Source organism: Medicago truncatula, chromosome 5, assembly GCF_003473485.1.
Source record: "Medicago truncatula cultivar Jemalong A17 chromosome 5, MtrunA17r5.0-ANR, whole genome shotgun sequence".
Classification (NCBI taxonomy): domain Eukaryota; kingdom Viridiplantae; phylum Streptophyta; class Magnoliopsida; order Fabales; family Fabaceae; genus Medicago; species Medicago truncatula.
Genome location: NC_053046.1, coordinates 11,573,258 through 11,590,629, shown reverse-complemented (window position 1 = coordinate 11,590,629; position 17,372 = coordinate 11,573,258). Strand labels below are relative to the sequence as shown.

The following is a 17,372-nucleotide window of genomic DNA, read 5'->3' as shown; positions in this document are numbered from 1 at the left end:
AGTGTTACTAAATTTCATATATTTTCTTCGCGAGCAATTACAAGGTTTGACCTCTGGCACCGCATGTGTTGGATTAAGCGGTATCTTTTCCATAATCTTTTCCCACGCGAAGAAAATAATATTGTTTTAATTATATAAATAATTTTGTGTAAGTATCAGCGGTCGACGAGAATTACATTCCGGTCTCTCATCATTATTATTATTATTATTATTATTATTTAATTAAAACTGCTATTTTAATTTTCGACGCAAAACCAACTTTTTCGAATAGCCTTAGATAAACATAGAAACGACAAATAACGGTAAATGTAATTGGTCTCTAGGATTCAACATCTTTTATACTAAAACCGACATAGTCGTACACTTGCAGCCTATCAAGTTAAAGTTGTATATTAGATGGAAGAATACATTTTGAAAAATATATATGCGAGATGACACATATACCTAAAGTCTTAAGGTTTCTAGTGCAGATGTTTATGCTGAGTTAACAAACTACATGCATATTAGACATTTTAAGCATGCATGTAGTGCCTCTGCTTGACCTTATTTTCACTATATCACATAATTATAGACGCGGATAATTGCACACTTGATTAACAAATGTTAAATGTTAATTTGTCAAGTGTGACTTAACGTTCTACATTGAAATGGAGAGTAGGTTTTATGAAAAATATATGTGAGATGTCTCATATACGTTATGCTGAATGGTTTTGTATGAAGATGTGGTGTCAATTTCACTTGTGTGATTGATATTTGCCAAAAATGATGATCCAAAATTGATGATACAAAATCATATATACAACGAGTCTCACACTTAATGAGATAGATCTTCATTAATATATCATATGTGAGCAAAAGTTTCATCTTGGATGCAGTAGTAGATGGTGAGAAAGATAGAAGTGAGATCACTCATAAACATAATATATTATAAATTTGGATGAATATGTGTTGTCAATCTCACTTGTCTTTTTGCTTTTATACGGGTGTTAGTATCCAACCCATTTTAGGCTCCTCTGAAACTCCAAACATTATGATGAATTGGTTTATGATTGAAAGAGGAAATGGGTGGTTTGAAAAGAGGAAATGAGATGGAAGGAAAGTTGAAGGATGAGAAGGAGAGGTTGTGAGGAAATCCATTGTAGAAATTGTGGTGGTGGTTCTTAGATTGCGAGAGAAATGGGAGAGTAAAATTGTGAATTTAGCAAAATCATATTTGTGTGAGAAATGAGAGCCTAATGGCTAGAGCTCACACAATTAAATGTGGAGAAGTGAGGTGTCCAGGGTTCGAAACACGACCCCTACATAACTATTTGATGTTTTATCTTTTCCTCGTTGTATTTTTACTATTTTGATCCATTTGCGAATGCATTCAATTAAAAACCATACAAACTCGGTATATGAAACATGTCTAATGTGCTTAAAATATGCCTCAAAATCATCTAATCTCCAAAACAGGACATCACGGCTTAACGCTTCTTTGAGACACCAACAGTCAGCCTGTAGTCGTGGTATGCTGACCACGAACACGAAGGCCCCAGTTGTGCCTCAAACCCCGATGATTACGGATTTTCTTGAGTCTCTCAAGATCATCCCTGAATTTCATGTCAAGTTGATTGGATACAACTTGAGAAAATTTGCCATCCTTGTAATCTTTCTTTCTGTTCAAAAACCAATCTGGAACCTTGAATTGACGAGGATTCGCAACCACTGTCATAATATTATCCAACTCTGCAGCACTCAATTTACCAGCCCTCATGTTCATGTCAACATCAGCTTTCTTACAACAAATGTTAGCAAATCGCCGCCAAATATAAAAAAACCTAAAGAACTCAAATATAAAAAAACTGTAAAAGCAAAACTACAGAGACTGTGAAATTAAACAAAGACAAAACATAAACAAGTTACGAAAAGCAGGAAACATCAACTCCTATCTTTCTTTCCTCTTCAGCAAAACTAAAAATTTCATCATTGAAAGAGTCATTAGTTTTCTTAGGGTTCCAAATTTTCAAAACAAAAAACTGCTATAAGAATGAACCAAACACCTTGATGGTTTTAAAGATCATATACTATACTTCATCATAGCTATTATAAACTCACAAAACCGTATGATGATTATGTACCAGAAAATGATTATCGTAATATGATGAAAAAACTGAGACCCTAAATTATGAAACAAGATTAACTACTACTACTAACTAATAAATAATCTTTGGCAAATTTTTTGATATTCAAGTTCCGAACATCATCAAACAAGCCTTTTACAGAAAAAATTAAATAAAGCAAACAATAATCATGATCGTCAAATACAGCTAACCAAAAATATATCTACAAATATTATCATAATCAGATGCAAAGGGCTTGTCAACCTTATTTAATTGTTTAACAGGAAGAGCAAGTGTATGTTCCTAAACTCATACTTTTCTTGATTCGTCAACTTGTCAACTCCACCAGGCCCCTTTGCTTGTCAACCTTATTTCATTGGTTAACAGGAAGAGTGACTAACGTGACCAACCCTTTTGTCAGCCTCCATAGTCACTCTTCCTGCTAAACAAAAAAAGGAGGTTGTTTTTCGTGAATACTTCTCTTGATGAGGTAATTGGTTTTTCTTTTTTTTCTCCTTCCAGGTTTCTTATATAAAAAAAAAACAACTAGGCTAGAGAACATATAACCAAATTTCGATTATATAGACATACATAATTTTAGAACAAAGGAATTATTTGTAACAGAATTTTCTAGTTAGTGTATATCTTTTTTATTTTAGGGGAAGTTAGGGCATATCCTTTAATCAATATTTTATATGTATTTTTTTTATCAACAAATTAATCTCTTTTACCTTGGGATTATTTGTAACAAACTTTTCTAGTTAGTGTATATATATATATATATATTTTTTTTTTTTTTTTTGTGGTGAATCAGTGTGTGTATATCTCTTTTTAAATGAAGTTAGAGCATATGCTTTAATCAATATTTCATATGTATTTTATTTTTTATCAATAATTAATCTCTTTTACCTTGGGATTATTTGTAACAAACTTTTATAGTTAATGTATATCTTTTTTTTTTTTTTGGTGAATCAGTGTGTTTATATCTTTTTTTAGGGGAAGTTAGAGCATATGCTTTAATCAATATTTCCTATGTTTTTTTTTTTTTTTTTTTAAATAATTAATCTCTTTTCTGAGTTGTATGTTACCTAGGGACTGTTTGTAACAAACTTTTCTCTCGTTAGTGTAGTGTATATCCTTTTTCCTGTTTGAGGGGAAGTTAGGGTATATCCTTTAATCAATATTTTTATATGTTTTTAATTTGTTTAATCAATAATTAATCTGTTGTGAGTTGTATCTTACCTAGGGATTATCTATAACAATATATGAATGTTGAAGTACAGAAAAGTTTTATAATGGTCCTCTTTATAACTCATATTCTTCTTAATTTTATGTGCATAATAGTCATTTTGCAAAATTTCATTTAATTGTTTTTGATTTTTTTGAAAATTAATTATGGATAATGGTTATCGCAATTGTACCACTCTTCATTTTTCTAGGAAATAAGACTAACGAAAAAAATCCCTACAAAAACTAACGAAAAAAAAGCATATTTTTTTATCAACAGGAACAAATTATAACATTATTTTTAAAAAGAATATTTATTCTTTTTATATAAAATTCTTTTTTTTTTGAAGGAGTTTTATAAAATTCTTGTAAAACCCTTAAGAAAAAAAGTTTTAAAAAGAATATTATCCTCTTTTCTGTTGCGCTTAATCGTATAGAAAAGTATAGGTCAAATATCTCTTTTGGTGGTTTAAGTTTGACAAAAATATAGGGTTAGTCATTTAAGTTTTTTAAGTTTTAAACGGGTCCTTTAAGTTGCTAATTAAATGCATCATCACCCTTTCGAGAAACCTATTTGAAACATAAAAACATATAAAACTTCAAATAGGTGTATTAAATTAACAACTTAAAGGATCTATTTGAAACTAAAAAAATTCTTAAATGACTTATTTGAAACTTAAAAAACTTAGAAGACTAACTTCATATTTTTGTCAAACTTAAAGGATTGGCCTATCAGGTAGTTCGAGAAGTTGTGTTGTGTGTGGAGGGAGGGACGAAACGGAGGTGCATTTATTCTTGCATTGTGAATAGATACAAAGGGTTTGGAAAAAGTTAATGAGTTGGCATAATTGTAATTTTATTGTTCCTAATAATCTTTTGGTGCATTTGGAATGTTGGTCGAATGAGGTGTCCACTACAAAACTCCGACAAGGTTTTTGGTTAATTTGGCATGTGACTGTGGGTGATTTGGAAGGTGAGAAATGAAATTATTTTCAACAATGGGACGTTCGATGTTGAGGAGGTGGTGGAGAATATTAAAGTTTTATCTTGGTCTTGGAGTTTGCATAGGCTTAAGATTGGGCCGAGCTTGTTTTATGAATGGTGTTGGAATCCCCGCGAGTGTCTTCTTAGATAGCTTGGAGAGGGCCCTTCTAGTGTTGGCGTGGTTTTTCAGGGTGAGGTTATGGTTGTTTTTTGGTCATGTTAGATGTCCATGTATTGGTATGCTATAGGCTAATGTTTTAGAAGCAGTTGTTTTTTCTCCTGTTGGCTCACGCTTGTAAACAGTTTTGGAAGTTAGGGATGTTTTTTACTTCTGTTCGTTTTGTTCCTATGCTTTGGCGCTGGGAAATTTGTACCGTTTTTGTGCAACAACAATTTCCTTTCTCATGGAATTGTTTGTTTTAATGTTATTGGCTGTTCAAAAAAAAAAAAAAAACATTGACATATATTGTTCATGTCCTATTTCGATAAACTTTTTTGATAATGTCAAATATTGTTCATGTCCTATTTCGATGAGATTGAACTATTATTTTAATTAATAATTTCTTGTTAAAATGGTGTTCTTCCTATTTTAAAAGGATAAAGTAAAAGGGATAAAATTGTAAATATAGTAATTTACATGAAAGATAAAGTTGGAAGTGAAAAAGCAATCTTGAAATCTTTTTTTTTTTCTCTTCGAAAGAACAATCATGAAATCTTATATCCCTATGCATATAAGTATACATAACATTTAAAAATAAAAAGTATTTGCTTTCTTCTTCAATTTTTTTTATTTAACCTTCTTTTTTTATGAGTCTTAATTACATCGTACTGGTATGGATACTTGTGTCAAACGCATACTTGAATTACATCGTACTAATTAATATATATATATATATATATATATATATATATATATATATATAGTTAAGATGTGGTATCCTTCTCATTCGTGGGGTTGTTCTTTATCCAATGTGTTGATCCACCACATTATTGGCTCATCCATAAGGTCCAAAGATTGTATGATAACCAGGCTCGAATTAGTTGGGAAGTACAAGTGCTTCCTGGTGGTAGATCTCAGATGCGGAGAATCTCATACTTAAGAGATAAATGTTAATGTGTCAAGTGTAAGTTAAAGTTTGCATCGTATGCAAGAGTAAATATTGAGCATAATATAAGTTATATGATCATATACTTATCTGGTCCAATTTATTAACCAGATACATTAACTTTTGTTGACCTATTTTAGCCTCTTCAAAAAAAAAAAACTTTTGTTGACCTTAATTTCTCTGGTAAATAGGATAGGACTGGACTTATTTTACTTAACTTTTCCATGTTTTTTTTAAAGAACTTTTCAATGTTTTGTTATTTCATTTTTTTTTTACTTTGTCTTTGATTTTTAATAAACTTAACGTGTTGCTGACGTTTTCACTATATATTTCACAACTTTTTCGTCCTATTGTTTTCCATCTCAAACTCCCATTGTTTCAAAACTTCACAGAACTAATGTTTACTTTACTTTAGTAAAAAATTTATTGCTACAGATTGGCAACAAATTAGCTACCAAAATTGGCAATGAATTATCATTTTTACTTGGGCATCTAAATATTGTTTGCTAGAGATTGGCCACGAATTAGTTAACAGACAGTTACATTTTTAAATGTTACAAATTAGACTCTCAAGGATTACTAGTAACACCGGCTTTACCTAACATTTATCAAAAGTTACATGATCTAAATAGTAACATTTTTTTTATTTAGTTACAATTTTTAAGTGTTACTAAATTTCATATAATTTCTTCGCGAGTAATTACAAGGTTTGACCTCTGGCACCGCATGTGTTGGATTAAGCGGTATCTTTACCATAATCTTTTCCCACGCGAAGAAAAGAATCTTGTTTTAAGTATATAAATAATTTTTTGTAAGTATCAGCGGTCGACGAGAATAACATTCCGGTCTCTCATTATTATTATTATTATTATTATTATTATTATTATTATTATTTAATTCAAACTGCTATTTTAATTTTCGACGCAAAACCAATTTTTTCAAATAGATAAACATAGAAACGACAAATATCGGTAAATCTAATTGGTCTCTGAGGATTCAACATCTTTTATACTAAAACCGACATAGTCGTACACTTGCAGCCTATCAAGTTAAAGTTGTATATTGGATGGAAGAATACATTTTGAAAAATATATATGCGAGATGACACATATACCTAAACTCTTAAGGTTTTTAGTGCAAATGTTTATGCTGAGTTAACAAAATACATACATATTAGACATTTTAAGCATGCATGTAGTGCTTCTGCTTGACCTTATTTTCACTATATCACATAATTATAGACGCGGATAATTGCACACTTGATTAACAAATGTTAAATGTTAATTTGTCAAGTGTGACTTAACGTTCTACATTGAAATGCAGAGTTGGTTTTATGAAAAATATATGTGAGATGTCTCATATACATTATGCTGAATGGTTTTGTATGAAGATGTGGTGTCAATTTCACTTGTGTGATTGATATTTGCAAAAAATGAAGATCCAAAATTGATGATAAAAAATCATATATACAACGAGCCTCACACTTAATGAGATAGATCTTGATTAATATATCATATGTGAGCAAAAGTTTCAGATTGGATGCAGTAGCAGATGGTGAGAAAGATAGAAGTGAGATCACTTATATACATAATATATTATAAATTTGGATGAATATCCGTTGTCAATCTCACTTGTCTTTTTCCTTTTATACGGATGTTAGTATCCAACTCATTTTAGGCTCCTCTGAAACTCCAAACATTATGATGAATTGGTTTATGATTGAAGGAGGAAATGGATGGTTTGAAAAGAGGAAATGAGATGGAAGGGAAGTTGAAGAATGAGAAGGAGAGGTTGTGAGGAAATCCATTGTAGGAATTGTGGTGGTGGCCGGTTCTTAGATTGCGAGAGAAATGGGATAGTAAAATTGTGAATTTAGCAAAATTGTATTTGTGTGAGAAATGAGAGCCTAATGGCTAGAGCTCACACAATTAAATGTGAAGAAGTGAGGTGTCCAGGGTTCGAACCACGACCCCTACATAACTATTTGATGTTCTATATTTTCCTCATTGTATTTTTACCATTTTGATCCATTTGCGAATGGATTTATGTATTTATTTATTTTAAGTATAAGATTTATATGTAAATATAGATTAAAGAATGTAAATTTAAAGAAAGATAGAGATGTCAAAAGAAAATAAATATCATATATTTAAAATTAAATTAAGGGACCGCACATATAATTTGTATTTATTTATCAACGATAAATTATTAATACTAAGGTAAGTTCTTTTTGGTAAAATTAACTGATAATTTTTTTTTATGGGAATTGAAAAATCAATTTATAATTTATGGTTCTAGGTATTTTATCATATATGTGTTTAAAGCCGAATCCGTAACTTAGATATTTGGTGCATGTGGGGCGAAAATTTGGCTAAGTTGCTAACACTTGCACTTTCTACCGATAAAAGCGAAGCAAACTTCAAAAGCTTATAAATCATATCAAATGCATTGCACTTATTATGTTTACACAAGTTATGCACAATGTTGTGGACTTGATGGTCTTATTCTTAACATACCGTGTTTTATTTAGAAGGGGTAATAATTATTTTGGTCCCTAAATGTGTAAGAAGTAACCCTAGTAGTCCCTCAATGTATCAAAATTTTAAAATAGTATTTGATTATTCACTTTTCTAGTCAACATAGTCTCTAACATTAAAATAATTTGTTAATATTGTCATATTAATCTTTTAATATACTTACTTATTGTCACTTCAGGCGGTATTTCGACTAACAATGTGCAAAATTAGAGATTATTTAAAGAATTTAATACATTGAGAGGCTATTATAAATACTCGTTACACATTCAGGAGTCAAAATAACTATTAACTATTTATAATAAAAAAAAATAGTAAAGTTGGTTGTGGGGCTTTAGTCCCACATAGCCTGTTAATGGATTTGTCCCTGGTTCTGGATTACGAACGTCGTGGTGGTAACCAATCACAATATTACGCAACTCTTAAATAATATAAAAACACCTAGCTTAAAGACATATTTAAAGTTGTCAATATTAGAGAAAGTGCTTAAACGAGATCACATCATATAATGTATGTTCAAATATATATGTATTAAGAATGTGATTTGTAACGACGACTATTATACATTTTTGTCCTGTCCTTTTTCTCGATAACTGACAATATTTTTATAACCTTGATATCCACACGCCCATTAGCTATACTAAATGAAGCAGAAAAAGTTCTCTTGATACAAAGTTGAAGATTTTGTGTTAGCTAATATGGAAGGGGATGGTGGTAATATATATGTTAATGATATATAATCATCGAATTTGGACAATCCACCGATCAGGGACAACATAATTCCTTCATATTTTTTAATTTTTTTTAAATTGAAATTGCCAATGCATTCAATTAAAAACCATACAAACTCGGTATATGAAACATGTCTAATGTGCTTAAAATATGCCTCAAAATCATCTAATCTCCAAAACAGGACATCACGGCTTAACGCTTCTTTGAGACACCAACAGTCAGCCTGTAGTCGTGGTATGCTGACCACGAACACGAAGGCCCCAGTAGTGCCTCAAACCCCGGTGATTACGGATTTTCTTGAGTCTCTCAAGATCATCCCTGAGCTTCCTGTCAAGTTGATTGGATACAACTTGAGAGAATTTGCCATCCTTGTAATCTTTCTTTCTGTTCAAAAACCAATATGGAACCTTGAATTGACGAGGATTCGCAACCACTGTCATAATATTATCCAATTCTGCAGCACTCAATTTACCAGCCCTCATGTTCATGTCAACATCAGCTTTCTTACAACAAATGTTAGCAAATCGCCTGCCAAATATAAAAAAACCTAAAGAACTCAACCTCTAAAAAAAACCTAAACAACTCAAATATTAAAAAACTGTAAAAGCAAAACTACAGAGAGACTGTGAAATTAAACATAGACAAAACATAAACAAGTTACCAAAAGCAGGAAACATCAACTCCTATCTTTCTTTCCTCTTCAGCAAAACTAAAAATTTCATCATTGAAAGAGTCATTAGTTTTCTTAGGGTTCCAAATTTTCAAAACAAAAAACTGCTATAAGAATGAACCAAACACCTTGACGGTTTTAAAGATCACATACTATACTTCATCATAGCTATTATAAACTCACAAAACCGTATGATGATTATGTACCAGAAAATGATTATCGTAATATGATGAAAAAACTGAGACCCTAAATTATGAAACAAGATTAACTACTACTAACTAATAAATAATCTTTGGCAAATGTCTTGATATTCAAGTTCCGAACATCATCAAACAAGCCTTTTACAGAAAAAATTAAATAAAGCAAACAATAATCATGATCGTCAAATACAGCTAGCCAAAAATATATCTACAAATATTATCATAATCAGATGCAAAGGGCTTGTCAACCTTATTTAATTGTTTAACAGGAAGAGCAAGTGTATGTTCCTAAACTCATACTTTTCTTGATTCATCAACTTGTCAACTCCACCAGGCCCCTTTGCTTGTCAACCTTATTTAATTGGTTAACAGGAAGAGTGACTAACGTGACCAACCCTTTTGTCAGCCTCCATAGTCACTCTTCCTGCTAAACAAAAAAAGGAGGTTGTTTTTCGTGAATACTTCTCTTGATGAGCTAATTGGTTTTTCTTTTTTTTCTCCTTCCATGTTTCTTATATAAAAAAAACAACTATGCTAGAGAACTTATAACCAAATTTCGATTATATAGACATACATAATTTTAGAACAAAGGAATTATTTGTAACAGAATTTTCTAGTTAGTGTATATCTTTTTTATTTTAGGGGAAGTTAGGGCATATCCTTTAATCAATATTTTATATGTATTTTTTTTATCAACAAATTAAGCTCTTTTACCTTGGGATTATTTGTAACAAACTTTTCTAGTTAGTGTGTATATATATATATATATATTTTTTTTTTGTGGTGAATCAGTGTGTGTATATCTCTTTTAAAGGGAAGTTAGAGCATATGCTTTAATCAATATTTCATATGTATTTTATTTTTTATCAATAATTAATCTCTTTTACCTTGGGATTATTTGTAACAAACTTTTATAGTTAGTGTATATCTTTTTTTTTTTTTTGGTGAATCAGTGTGTGTATATCTTTTTTTAGGGGAAGTTTGAGCATATGCTTTAATCAATATTTCCTATGTTTTTTTTTTTTTTTAAGGATGTATTTTATTTTTTATTAAATAATTAATCTCTTTTCTGAGTTGTATGTTACCTAGGGACTGTTTGTAACAAACTTTTCTCTCGTTAGTGTAGTGTATATCCTTTTTCCTGTTTGAGGGGAAGTTAGGGTATATCCTTTAATCAATATTTTTATATGTTTTTAATTTGTTTAATCAATAATTAATCTGTTGTGAGCTGTATCTTACCTAGGGATTATCTATAACAATATATGAAATCTATAACAATATATGAAAGTTGATGTACAGAAAAGTTTTATAATGGTCCTCATTATAACTCATAATCTTCTTAATTATATGTGCATAATAGTCATTTTGCAAAATTTAATTTAATTGTTTTTGATTTTTTTGAAAATTAATTATGGATAATGGTTATCGCAATTGTACCACTCTTCATTTTTCTAGGAAATAAGACTAACGAAAAAAATCCCTACAAAAACTAACGAAAAAAAAGAATATTTTTTTATCAACAGGAACAAATTATAACATTATTTTTAAAAAGAATATTTATTCTTTTTATATAAAATTCTTTTTTTTTAAGGAGTTTTATAAAATTCTTGTAAAACCCTTAAGAAAAAAGTTTTAAAAAGAATATTATCCTCTTTTCTATTGCGCTTAATCGTATAGAAAAGTATAGGTCAAATATCTCTTTTGGTGGTTTAAGTTTGACAAAAATATAGGGTTCGTCATTTAAGTTTTTTAAGTTTTAAACGGGTCCTTTAAGTTGCTAATTAAATGCATCATCACCCTTTCAAGAAACCTATTTGAAACTTAAAAACGTATAAAACTTCAAATAGGTGCATTAAATTAACAACTTAAAGCATCTATTTGAAACTAAAAAAATTCTTAAATGACTTATTTGAAACTTAAAAAACTTAGAAGACTAACTTCATATTTTTGTCAAACTTAAAGGATTGCCCTATCAGGTAGTTCGAGAAGTTGTGTTGTGTGTGGAGGGAGGGACGAAACGGAGGTGCATTTATTCTTGCATTGTGAAGAGATACAAAGGGTTTGGAAAAAGTTAATGAGTTGGCTTAATTGTAATTTTATTGTTCCTAATAATCTTTTGGTGCATTTGGAATGTTGGTCGAAAGAGGTGTCCACTAGAAAACTCCGACAAGGTTTTTGGTTAATTTGGCATGCGACTTTGTGGGTGATTTGGAAGGTGAGAAATGAAATTATTTTCAACAATGGGACGTTCGATGTTGAGGAGGTGGTGGAGAATATTAAAGTTTTATCTTGGTCTTGGAGTTTGCATAGGCTTAAGATTGGGCCGAGCTTGCTTTATGAATGGTGTTGGAATCCCCGCGAGTGTCTTATTAGATAGCTTGGAGAGGGCCCTTCTGTTGGCGTGGTTTTTCAGGGTGAGGTTATGGTTGTTTTTTGGTCATGTTAGATGTCCATGTATTGGTATGCTATAGGCTAATGTTTTAGAAGCAATTGTTTTTTCCTCCTGTTGGCTCATGCTTGTAAACAGTTTTGGAAGTTAGGGATGTTTATTACTTCTGTTCGTTTTGTTCCTATGCTTTGGCGCTTGGAAATTTGTACCGTTTTTGTGCAACAGCAATTTCCTTTCTCATGGAATTGTTTGTTTTAATGTTATTGGCTGTTCAAAAAAAAAAAAACATTGACATATATTATGATCAAATATATTTGTGGTAAATAAAATTTAAATAAACTTTTTTGATAATGTCAAATATTGTTCATGTCCTATTTAGATGAGATTGAACTATTTTTTAATTAATAATTTCTTGTTAAAATGGTGTTCTTCCTATTTTAAAAGGATAAAGTAAAAGGGATAAAATTGTAAATATAGTAATTTACATGAAAGATAAAGTTGGAAGTGAAAAAGCAATCTTGAAATCTTTTTTTTTTTGTTTTCGAGAGAACAATCATGAAATCTTATATCCCTATGCATATAAGTATACATAACATTTAAAAATAAAAAGTATTTGCTTTCTTCTTCAATTTTTTTTATTTAACCTTTTTTTTTGAGTCTGAATTACATCGTACTAATTAATATATATAGTTAAGATCTGGTATCCTTCTCATTCGTGTGGTTGTTATTTGTCCAATGTGTTGATCCACCACATTATTGGCTCATCCATAAGGTCCAAAGATGGTATGATAACCAGGCTCGAATTAATTGGGAAGTACAAGTGCTTCCTGGTGGTAGATCTCAGATGCGGAGAATCTCATACTTAAGAGATAAATGCTAATGTGTCAAGTGTAAGTTAAAGTTTGCATCGTATGCAAGAGTAAATATTGAGCATAATATAAGTTATATGATCATATACTTATCTGGTCCAATTTATTAACCAGATACATTAACTTTTGTTGACCAATTTTAGCCTCTTCAAAAAAAAAAAAAAACTTTTGTTGACCTTAATTTCTCTGGTAAATAGGATAGGACTTATTTTACTTAACTTTTCCATGTTTTTTTTAAAGAACTTTTCAATGTTTTATTATTTATTTATTTTTTTACTTTGTCTTTGATTTTTTCTAAACTTAACGTGTTGCTGACGTTTTCACTATATATTTCACAACTTTTTCGTCCTATTGTTTTCCATCTCAATTTTTCACTCTCATTGTTTCAAAACTTCACAGAACTAATGTTTACTTTACTTTAGTAAAAATTTTATTGCTACATATTGGCAAAAAATTAACTACCAAAATTGGCGATTAATTATCATTTTTACTTGGGCATCTAAATATTGTTTGCTAGAGATTGGCCACGAATTAGCTAACAAAACAGTTACATTTTTAAATGTTACAAATTAGACTCTCAAGGGTTACTAGTAACACGGGCTTTACCTAACATTTATCAAAAGTTACATGATCTAAATAGTAACATTTTTTTTTATTTAGTTACAATTTTTAAGTGTTACTAAATTTCATATATTTTCTTCGCGAGCAATTACAAGGTTTGACCTCTGGCACCGCATGTGTTGGATTAAGCGGTATCTTTACCATAATCTTTTCCCACGCGAAGAAAATAATCTTGTTTTAATTATATAAATAATTTTTGTAAGTATCAGCGGTCGACGAGAATTACATTCCGGTCTCTCATTATTATTATTATTATTATTATTATTATTATTTAATTAAAACTGCTATTTTAATTTTTGACGCAAAACCAACTTTTTCGAATAGCCTTAGATAAACGTAGAAACGACAAATATCGGTAAATGTAATTGGTCTCTGAGGATTCAACATCTTTTATACTAAAACCGACATAGTCGTACACTTGCAGCCTATCAAGTTAAAGTTGTATATTGGATGGAAGAATACAATTTGAAAAATATATATGCGAGATGACACATATACCTAAAGTCTTAAGGTTTCTAGTGCAGATGTTTATGCTGAGTTAACAAAATACATGCATATTAGACATTTTAAGCATGCATGTAGTGCCTCTGCTTGACCTTATTTTGACTATATCACATAATTATAGACGCGGATAATTGCACACTTGATTAACAAATGTTAAATGTTAATTTGTCAAGTGTGACTTAACGTTCTACATTGAAATGGAGAGTAAGTTTTATGAAAAATATATGTGAGATGTCCCATACGTTATGCTGAATGGTTTTGTATGAAGATGTGGTGTCAATTTCACTTGTGTGATTGATATTTGCCAAAAATGATGATCCAAAATTGATGATACAAAATCATATATACAACGAGTCTCACACTTAATGAGATAGATCTTGATTAATATATCATATGTGAGCAAAAGTTTCATATTGGATGCAGTAGTAGATGGTGAGAAAGATAGAAGTGAGATCACTCATATACATAATATATTATAAATTTGGATGAATATGTGTTGTCAATCTCACTTGTCTTTTTGCTTTTATACGGATGTTAGTATCCAACCCATTTTAGGCTCCTCTGAAACTCCAAACATTATGATGAATTGGTTTATGATTGAAAGAGGAAATGGGTGGTTTGAAAAGAGAAAATGAGATGGAAGGGAAGTTGAAGGATGAGAAGGAGATGTTGTGAGGAAATCCATTGTAGGAATTGTGGTGGTGGTTCTTAGATTGCGAGAGAAATGAGAGAGTAAAATTGTGAATTTAGCAAAATTGTATTTGTGTGAGAAATGAGAGCCTAATGGCTAGAGCTCACACAATTAAATGTGAACAAGTGAGGTGTACAGGGTTCGAACCACGACCCCTACATAACTATTTGATGTTTTATCTTTTCCTCGTTGTATTTTTACCATTTTGTTCCATTTGCGAATGGATTTATGTATTTATTTATTTTAAGTATAAGATTTATATGTAAATATAGATTAAAGAATGTAAATTTAAAGAAAGATAGAGATGTCAAAAGAAAATAAATATCATATATTTAAAATTAAATTAAGGGACCGCAAATATAATTTGTATTTATTTATCAAGGTAAGTTCTTTTTGGTAAAATTAACTGAGAATTTTTTTTTATGGGAATTGAAAAATCAATTTATAATTTATGGTTGTAGGTATTTTATCATATATGTGTTTAAAGCCGAATCCGTAACTCGGATATTTGGTGCATGTGGGGCGAAAATTTAGCTAAGTTGCTAACACTTGCACTTTCTATCGATAAAAGCAAAGCAAACTTCAAAAGCTTATAAATCATATCAAATGCATTGCACTTATTATGTTTCCACAAGTTATGCACAATGTTGTTGACTTGATGGTCTTATTCTTAACATACCGTGTTTTATTTAGAAGGGGTAATAATTATTTTGATCCCTGAATGTGTAAGAAGTAACCCTAGTAGTCCCTCAATGTATCAAAATTTTAAAATAGTATTTGATTATTCACTTTTCTAGTCAACATAGTCCCTAACATTAAAATAATTTGTTAATATTGTCGTATTAATCTTTTAATATACTTACTTATTGTCACTTCAGGGGGTATTTCGACTAACAATGTGCAAAATTAGAGATTATTTAAAGAATTTAATACATTGAGAGGCTATTATAAATACTCGTTACACATTCAGGAGTCAAAATAACTATTAACTTTTTATGATAAAATAAAAAAATAGGAAAGTTGGTTGTGGGGCTTTAGTCCCACATAGCCTGTTAATGGATTTGTCCCTGGTTCTGGATTACGAACGTCGTGGTGGTAACCAATCACAATATTACGCAACTCTTAAATAATATAAAAAAACCTAGCTTAAAGACATATTTGAAGTTGTCAATATTAGAGAAAGTGCTTAAACGAGATCACATCATATAATGTATGTTCAAATATATATGTATTAAGAATGTGATTTGTAACGACGACTATTATACATTTTTGTCCTATCCTTTTTCTCGATAACTGACAATATGTTTATAACCTTGATATCCACACGCCCATTAGCTATACTAAATGAAGCAGAAAAAGTTCTCTTGATACAAAGTTGAAGATTTTGTGTTAGCTAATATGGAAGGGGATGGTGGTAATATATATGTTAATGATATATAATCATCGAATTTGGACAATCCACCGATCAGGGACAACATAATTCCTTCATATATTTTTTTTTTTAAATTGAAATTGCCAATGCATTCAATTAAAAACCATACAAACTCGGTATATGAAACATGTCTAATGTGCTTAAAATATGCCTCAAAATCATCTAATCTCCAAAACAGGACATCACGGCTTAACGCTTCTTTGAGACACCAACAGTCAGCCTGTAGTCGTGGTATGCTGACCACGAACACAAAGGCCCCAGTAGTGCCTCAAACCCCGGTGATTACGGATTTTCTTGAGTCTCTCAAGATCATCCCTGAGCTTCATGTCAAGTTGATTGGATACAACTTGAGAGAATTTGCCATCCTTGTAATCTTTCTTTCTGTTCAAAAACCAATATGGAACCTTGAATTGACGAGGATTCGCAACCACTGTCATAATATTATCCAACTCTGCAGCACTCAATTTACCAGCCCTCATGTTCATGTCAACATCAGCTTTCTTACAACAAATGTTAGCAAATCGCCTGCCAAATATAAAAAAACCTAAAGAACTCAACCTCTAAAAAAAACCTAAAGAACTCAAATATAAAAAACTGTAAAAGCAAAACTACAGAGACTGTGAAATTAAACAAAGACAAAACATAAACAAGTTACCAAAAGCAGGAAACATCAACTCTTATCTTTCTTTCCTCTTCAGCAAAACTAAAAATTTCATCATTGAAAGAGTCATTAGTTTTCTTAGGGTTCCAAATTTTCAAAACAAAAAACTGCTATAAGAATGAACCAAACACCTTGACGGTTTTAAAGATCACATACTATACTTTATCATAGCTATTATAAACTCACAAAACCGTATGATGATTATGTACCAGAAAATGATTATCGTAATATGATGAAAAAACTAAGACCCTAAATCATGAAACAAGATTAACTACTACTAACTAATAAATAATCTTTGGCAAATGTCTTGATATTCAAGTTCCGAACATTATCAAACAAGCCTTTTACAGAAAAAATTAAATAAAGCAAACAATAATCATGATCGTCAAATACAGCTAGCCAAAAATATATCTACAAATATTATCATAATCAGATGCAAAGGGCTTGTCAACCTTATTTAATTGTTTAACAGGAAGAGCAAGTGTATGTTCCTAAACTCATATTTTTCTTGATTCATCAACTTGTCAACTCCACCAGGCCCCTTTGCTTGTCAACCTTATTTAATTGGTTAACAGGAAGAGTGACTAACGTGACCAACCCTTTTGTCAGCCTCCATAGTCACTCTTCCTGCTAAACAAAAAAAGGAGGTT

General features: G+C 30.5%; 3 pseudogenes; all 3 read right to left on the bottom strand.

The window, feature by feature from the left end:
• Positions 1-1,368: 1,368 nt before the first annotated feature.
• LOC11407528 (40S ribosomal protein S18-like) lies at positions 1,369-1,795 on the bottom strand (annotated as a pseudogene).
• A 6,967-nt stretch (positions 1,796-8,762) lies between these two features.
• On the bottom strand, positions 8,763-9,968 carry LOC11406509 (40S ribosomal protein S18-like; annotated as a pseudogene).
• A 6,167-nt stretch (positions 9,969-16,135) lies between these two features.
• Positions 16,136-16,570, bottom strand: LOC120580593 (40S ribosomal protein S18-like; annotated as a pseudogene).
• Between the last annotated feature and the right edge of the window lie 802 nt (positions 16,571-17,372).